This window comes from Siphateles boraxobius, unplaced genomic scaffold, assembly GCF_051911475.1.
Source record: "Siphateles boraxobius isolate OS27281-9 unplaced genomic scaffold, OSU_SipBor_1 24, whole genome shotgun sequence".
NCBI lineage: Eukaryota > Metazoa > Chordata > Actinopteri > Cypriniformes > Leuciscidae > Siphateles > Siphateles boraxobius.
Window position 1 is genome coordinate 10,177,729 of NW_027508855.1, and position 6,797 is coordinate 10,184,525.

A 6,797-nucleotide genomic window follows, 5' to 3' on the forward strand; every position below is an offset into this window, starting at 1 on the left:
TCATGAAAACCCAAAACTCCTATCTAAAAAAAATAGCATATCATGAAAAGGGTCTCTAAACGAGCTATTAACCTAATCATCTGAATCAACTAATTAACTCTAAACACCTGCAATAGGTTCCTGAGGCTTTTAAAAAACTCCCAGCCTGTTTAATTACTCAGAACCGCAGTCATGGGTAAGACTGCCGACCTGACTGCTGTCCAGAAGGCCATCATTGACACCCTCAAGCAAGAGGGTAAGACACAGAAAGAAATTTCTGAACAAATAGGCTGTTCCCAGAGTGCTGTATCAAGGCACCTCAGTGGGAAGTCTGTGGAAAGGAAAAAGTGTGGCAAAAAACGCTGCACAACGAGAAGAGGTGACCGGACCCTGAGGAAGATTGTGGAGAAGGACCGATTCCAGGCCTTGGGGGACCTGCGGAAGCAGTGGACTGAGTCAGGAGTAGAAACATCCAGAGCCACCGTGCACAGGCGTGTGCAGGAAATGGGCTACAGGTGCCGCATTCCCCAGGTCAAGCCACTTTTGAACCAGAAACAGCGGCAGAAGCGCCTGACCTGGGCTACAGAGAAGCAGCACTGGACTGTTGCTCAGTGGTCCAGAGTACTTTTTTCGGATGAAAGCAAATTTTATTATGTCATTCGGAAATCAAGGTGCCAGAGCCTGGAGGAAGACTGGGGAGAAGGACATGCCAAAATGCCTGAAGTCCAGTGTCAAGTACCCACAGTCAGTGATGGTCTGGGGTGCCATGTCAGCTGCTGGTGTTGGTCCACTGTGTTTTATCGAGTGCAGGGTCAATGCAGCAACCTATCAGGAGATTTTGGAGCACTTCATTGTTCCATCTGCTGAAAAGCTTTATGGAGATGAAGACTTCATTTTTCAGCACGACCTGGCACCTGCTCACAGTGCCAAAACCACTGGTAAATGGTTTACTGACCATGGTATTACTGTGCTCAATTGGCCTGCCAACTCTCCTGACCTGAACCCCATAGAGAATCTGTGAGATATTGTGAAGAGAAAGTTGAGAGACGCAAGACCCAACACTCTGGATGAGCTTAAGGCCGCTATCGAAGCATCCTGGGCCTCCATAACACCTCAGCAGTGCCACAGGCTGATTGCCTCCATGCCACGCCGCATTGAAGCAGTCATTTCTGCAAAAGGATTCCCGACCAAGTATTGAGTGCATAACTGAACATAATTATTTGAAGGTTGACTTTTTTTTTAATTAAAAACACTTATTTTATTGGTCGGATGAAATATGCTAATTTTTTTAGATAGGAATTTGGGGTTTTCATGAGCTGTATGCCAAAATCATCAGTGTTAAAACAATAAAAGACCAGAAATATTTCAGTTGGTGTGCAATGAATCTAAATTATATGAAAGTTTAATTTGTATCATTACATTATGGAAAATAATGAACTTTATCAGAATATGCAAATTTTTTGAGAAGGACCTGTACTCTCAGTACTCTGAAATCCGTTTGAGTACATTCAACCAGCAATGTCTGGTACCAGATCAAGCCCTTGACCTCTAATCCACCTCAAGTCAAATATAGTGAACAGAGACACATATCAGGGTGTTCCTACAGAGACTTGTATTTCCCAGGGGGTTATTTTTTTTAATTAAAAGTATAGATTCTTCCTTTTATTATTTGAAGGTCACATAATTTTTATCATCATACACGCGCGCACACACACACACACACACACACACACACTCACACACACACACACACACACACACACACACACACACACACACACACACACACACACACACACACACACACACACACACACACACACACACACACACACACACACACACACACACACACACACACACACACACACACACATACTGTTGTTATCGAATTTAGGTTTATTGGCTAAATTTACAGACTTTCAGCTGTTTGCAATGAACAAATCAAACAAAAGTAATGCAACTTTTAATGACTTCTGCAGTCTCAAAATTATTCAAGCCCTTCACGGCAAGTATCGTCAGTACTAATAGAACACCCTTTTGCTGTCATGACCTGCTGCAAACGAGATGTATAACCAGACACCAGCTTCTGGCAGCGTTTCTGAGGAATCTTATGGTGTACTCACACAAGGCACGTTTGCTTTGTACCGTGCCCTGGCGCGATTGTCCCCTCTCCCCCACTGGCCTGCACTCACATTGCATGTGAAGTTTCGGGCTAGAGCACGCTTGCGTCATTTACAAAACAACTTTTTGTTTTGAAGAAAACAGGAAGAAAAGCACTTTCACTAATAGACCCCCTAATAGATTTATAATTTATGCCGCAAAGCGATTTTCACTTGATTGTGCAGCACGTATCAGAATATTATTATTGAGGACTTTGATGGAGGAATTTGCAGCTTTACTCGTAAACTACAATTCCTTTTCATCAATAACGTGAGAACCAGACCTGTTATAAACTTAAATATACTCAATTTAATTAAATTTAATTGAAAAGTGGGTTTCACTTTATTTTGATGGTCCCTTTAACACATTCTGTTGACTATAAGTAACTTTGCACATACATGTCTACTAACTCTCATTAGAGTGTTTCCATATTTCTAACATGCAGCCCAATGTGACACTCAAAAAACCTAGCCAGTTCAGATATTTCATGTGTTCTAGCTCAAGCAAACCTGGTGCAACTAATGAAGCCATTGATTATCAGTTGTGCTTGAGACAACACCTGTTTTGCAGATTTGTACTGTTGTTCTATTCAGGGAGTTGAATCATTTTTAGACTGCAGATGTCATTAAAAGTAGAATTTTCAGTTGAATTTGGAGAAACCACTTGAAACATTTGTGTTGAGCTATTTCAATTACTGTTGTTTGATTTGTTCATTGCAAACAGCTGAAAGTCTGTAAATTTTGCCAATAAACCTGATTAGCAATGAGGGTTGAATAATTTCGATTACAACTGTGTGTGTATATACAGTATATATACCTTTTTTACCCTTGTTTTAGACCCAATTTAAATAATACATTTTAAAAAATTGTTGCATTTTAGAAATTATGATAGAGTAATAATTATAAACCATTTATATATACAGTCTGTTGTGTGAAATTAAGTGTTATTTTAGTATATAGATTACTAGTATTAACATTCTGATTTTGATTTTTGTTTTTATAATTTTTTGTCTTTTTGTAAAAAAATTCAGTTTTTTACATTTTTCACATAGTTGTTTAGTTATTTTAGATTCAATTATTTAAATTATTTTTAAATTATGATAAGCCTGATCATCCCCCAAATAAAGTTTTATTAAAAGTTAGTGAACTTGTTTACCAAGGAGAAATAGAAATGGAAGGTTCATTTAAATTTTGAACATAATACCAAGTATACATGCTATATGAAAATATCCATAGCAAAACAAAACAAAGTCAACCATTTCATTCCAAAAAAATGGCATTTCCACCGCAAGAATGATATCACACACAATACAATTTTAGATGTGGTGGAAATAACACTGTGGTCAATGACGTTTCAAAATAATGAATATGATTATGAAAATGAATTAAATGATAAATAAATATGTGTTTGCATGTACTGTATATAGATTGGTGGCTGTATTGTGAGTAATACATTCAAGAAATTAGAGTGAAATGTGTGTTGTAAGAGAGTTTAAAATGTGCCCATAGATGAAGTAGCACCCTACTGGTGTCTATGGTCTTTCAGAGAGATTGAAGGAAGTACATCTATAGAATGTCCTCCAGTGACAGCTGAGATCTGAGAAGGACACAGACAAACACTCTGGCACCAGACTGAAAGGTAAGAGTAAAGGTGACTGAGTGAGTGTGTATTCTCAGCTTTATTTCTCTGTGCCCTTTGAGCTGCTCTGATTCATCCTTATCATAGTTTTCAGACACACAGCTTCCCTACACAAACATATAGACCTTCTTCATTCAGCAAACTCTAAGACAGGCATAAATACACAGATTGGCAGACTGTGTACACTCAGCTGTTAACACTTACACAGCTGCCCCTTAATTCCCTAATGGGAATCCACAGTAAGAGCCTTGTTTGTTTAAACATTCATTCATTCATTCGTTCATTTTATCATTTGCTTGTAGTTTTACATAATCTTAGCCATTGCTGTCTTTCTTGATTAGCATTACAGAGGAAATATTTACTGTTCAAAGTAAATATTGTTTTATGTTTCATAAATCAAGAGACCCAATTCTCAGTATCAACTTCGTCTCATTTTACAAAAATTACTCAATAAAAAATACAAACAAATGAGAGAATTGTTGACATACAGTAAGAATAAAGAGCCATAAAATGATTGTGGATTGCACAGCTCAGATAATTTTATGTACACTTTAAAAATGTAAGCAATTTTTCCAGAAATCAACTATAAATTTGGTTAAGTTACTGTTTCACGTGTAACCAGTGAGTCCCACTTGACACACTTCGTGCGGGGTGCCTCTTGAGGCTCTTACTGGTCTATGTCCATTACACATGTTCAGTGAACAATTATAAATGGCTGAACATTGCATTAGATGTAATATTACCATAAAATACTGTCAACTTGATGGTTTTTGCAAGTAAAAACTATGAATTATATAATCTACTGTACAAAGACATTTCAGAAGTCCTTGCTATATTTAGTTAATGTTTGGGCCTATTGCATTATTTTAGTGTCATGCATGTCATGCCTGACTGTGTTTTATCTTGTGTTTCCAATGTGCACCATGAAGTCTATAGTTTAATATGAACTCTGATTCTGTTTTACTATTATTATGGTGGTTGTCAGGTTGCCATCTAAAAACGGAAAAGTTTTGCATACAGACAACAATGTTGTCAAAACAATCCCCATTGACAGGGATTGGTGAAAACGACTAAAAACATTGTGCTGTGCATGTCAGGCCAGTTGGCGATGTCACTTTTGTGCCGATGTTGTTTTGGTTGTACTCGTGTATGTCTATAGACTCACTAAGCACGTAATAGGCATGTGCATGACGTCACCATTTTTACAGTCGCGTTTTTGTTGTTTACATTGAAATGATACAATATAGTTTTCAAAAACTTGCGTTTTGATAGCTGTTTTTTTTAAAAAGTTTGTTATCAGCCCCCCAAAATGCTGTTGTCATTTAAATTAAAGGCCCAAATTTTCTGTTTTTAGTTGAAAACGGCGTAAACACCCCCTAGAGCTGTGGTTACATTCACCGTTGTTTGGCGGATGGGGGTAAAATACGCTTGTTTCAATATTCAATAGGAATCTACAGGATCGGGTTGAAGTTGGTCATGCAAAGCTGCCACGTTGACTGGGAATCTGATTGATTTATGGACATATTTTTCCCCACAAAATGTACACACTTTAAAAGATAAACAGTTGAGATATTACAAAAATATCATCCAGGATCAGTTCTTGAGCTAAAACTGGACCACTGTGAAAGTAAATTACTTCCCCCCCCCAGCACAGCCTGTTTGTGTGTGCGTGTGTAAGGAAAAGAGGGACATGTGTCTTCATTTCCCTTTCTGTCTGATTTCCTCTTTCACTGAATGTGAACCCTCCCCTGCAGCTACACTGAGTGTGATATAGCGCACCTGCGCTCTCCCACGCCAGGGAAGAGAAAGAGAAGGCCGATTTGGCTGGAGTTGATTTGCAAAGATATCCCACAGGTCAGCTAGGGGTCAGGCAGAAATCACAGAAAGGTCGGCCAAGACCTAGGGCAGCTCTCCAAAGACTTGCGCACCTCCCAGAGCTCCTCTCTCGTTGCATTCGGTCCTGTCAGGTCACAAAGATATCACTTCCCAATGCCACACAGATCCAAAGACACACTCTGTTATACAGACGAGACAGACCTTTCCACTTCCTAGAAAACTAACATGCCTGTTGTAGACACAAACATCCAAATGTCCTCTGATTGCTTGCACACACTCTACTGTTTGAGCCGAGCTAACAGTGTGGCACATCTCTCTCTCCCACTGGGGCACTGCTCCATCGCAGGCTGCAGCGTATTGATCTGCCGCTGGCTATAACTGAGCTGATGTGGTGGCATCCTGCCTGCTTATGCACTGAGCAAGGGTAATAGCAATACTCAGGGTATTGATCTGCCATCCCAACTGACTTCTATTAGAGCTTCCGCTTTTCGGTTACATAGTGCACAGACAGGAAATGCAATTGATCTAGAGGAAGTCAATCCCTAGCCCACATTGCAATGTGTCAAATAATAAATGCACATTCAAATATTTTGCTAAACTTGTGGATTATCAACAAAAAAATCATCTTTAATTGATTTTTTAAATTATATTGTTTCTCAACTTATACATCTTATATTACACTTCTGAGCCAAAAAATAAAAAAGTGTGTGTGTGTGTATATATATATATATATATATATATATATAAAACAATAAATTATTAAATTAATATTATATAATTAGAAATAATATTACATAACTATATAATGAGGCCAGCAGGGGGTGCTCACCCTGTGGTCTGTGTGGGTCTTAATGCCGCAGTATAGTGATGGGGACACTATATTGTCAAAAAAAAACAACAACTTAAAAACGACATCCTTCGGATGAGACTTTAAACAGAGGTCCTGACTCTCTTTGGTCATAAAAATCCCAGGATGAAAAAGAGTAGGGGTATAACCCCAGCATCCCGGCCAAAACTTCCCATTGGCCTCTATCTGTCATAATGGCCTCCTAATCATGCCCATATACTGAGGAGATTCCTCCCTTCCATATGTAAAGCGTTTTGAATACCTTGAATAGACCTATGTAAATGTAGCAAATGATTATTATATTATATAAATGATAAAAGTTACACAAAAACTG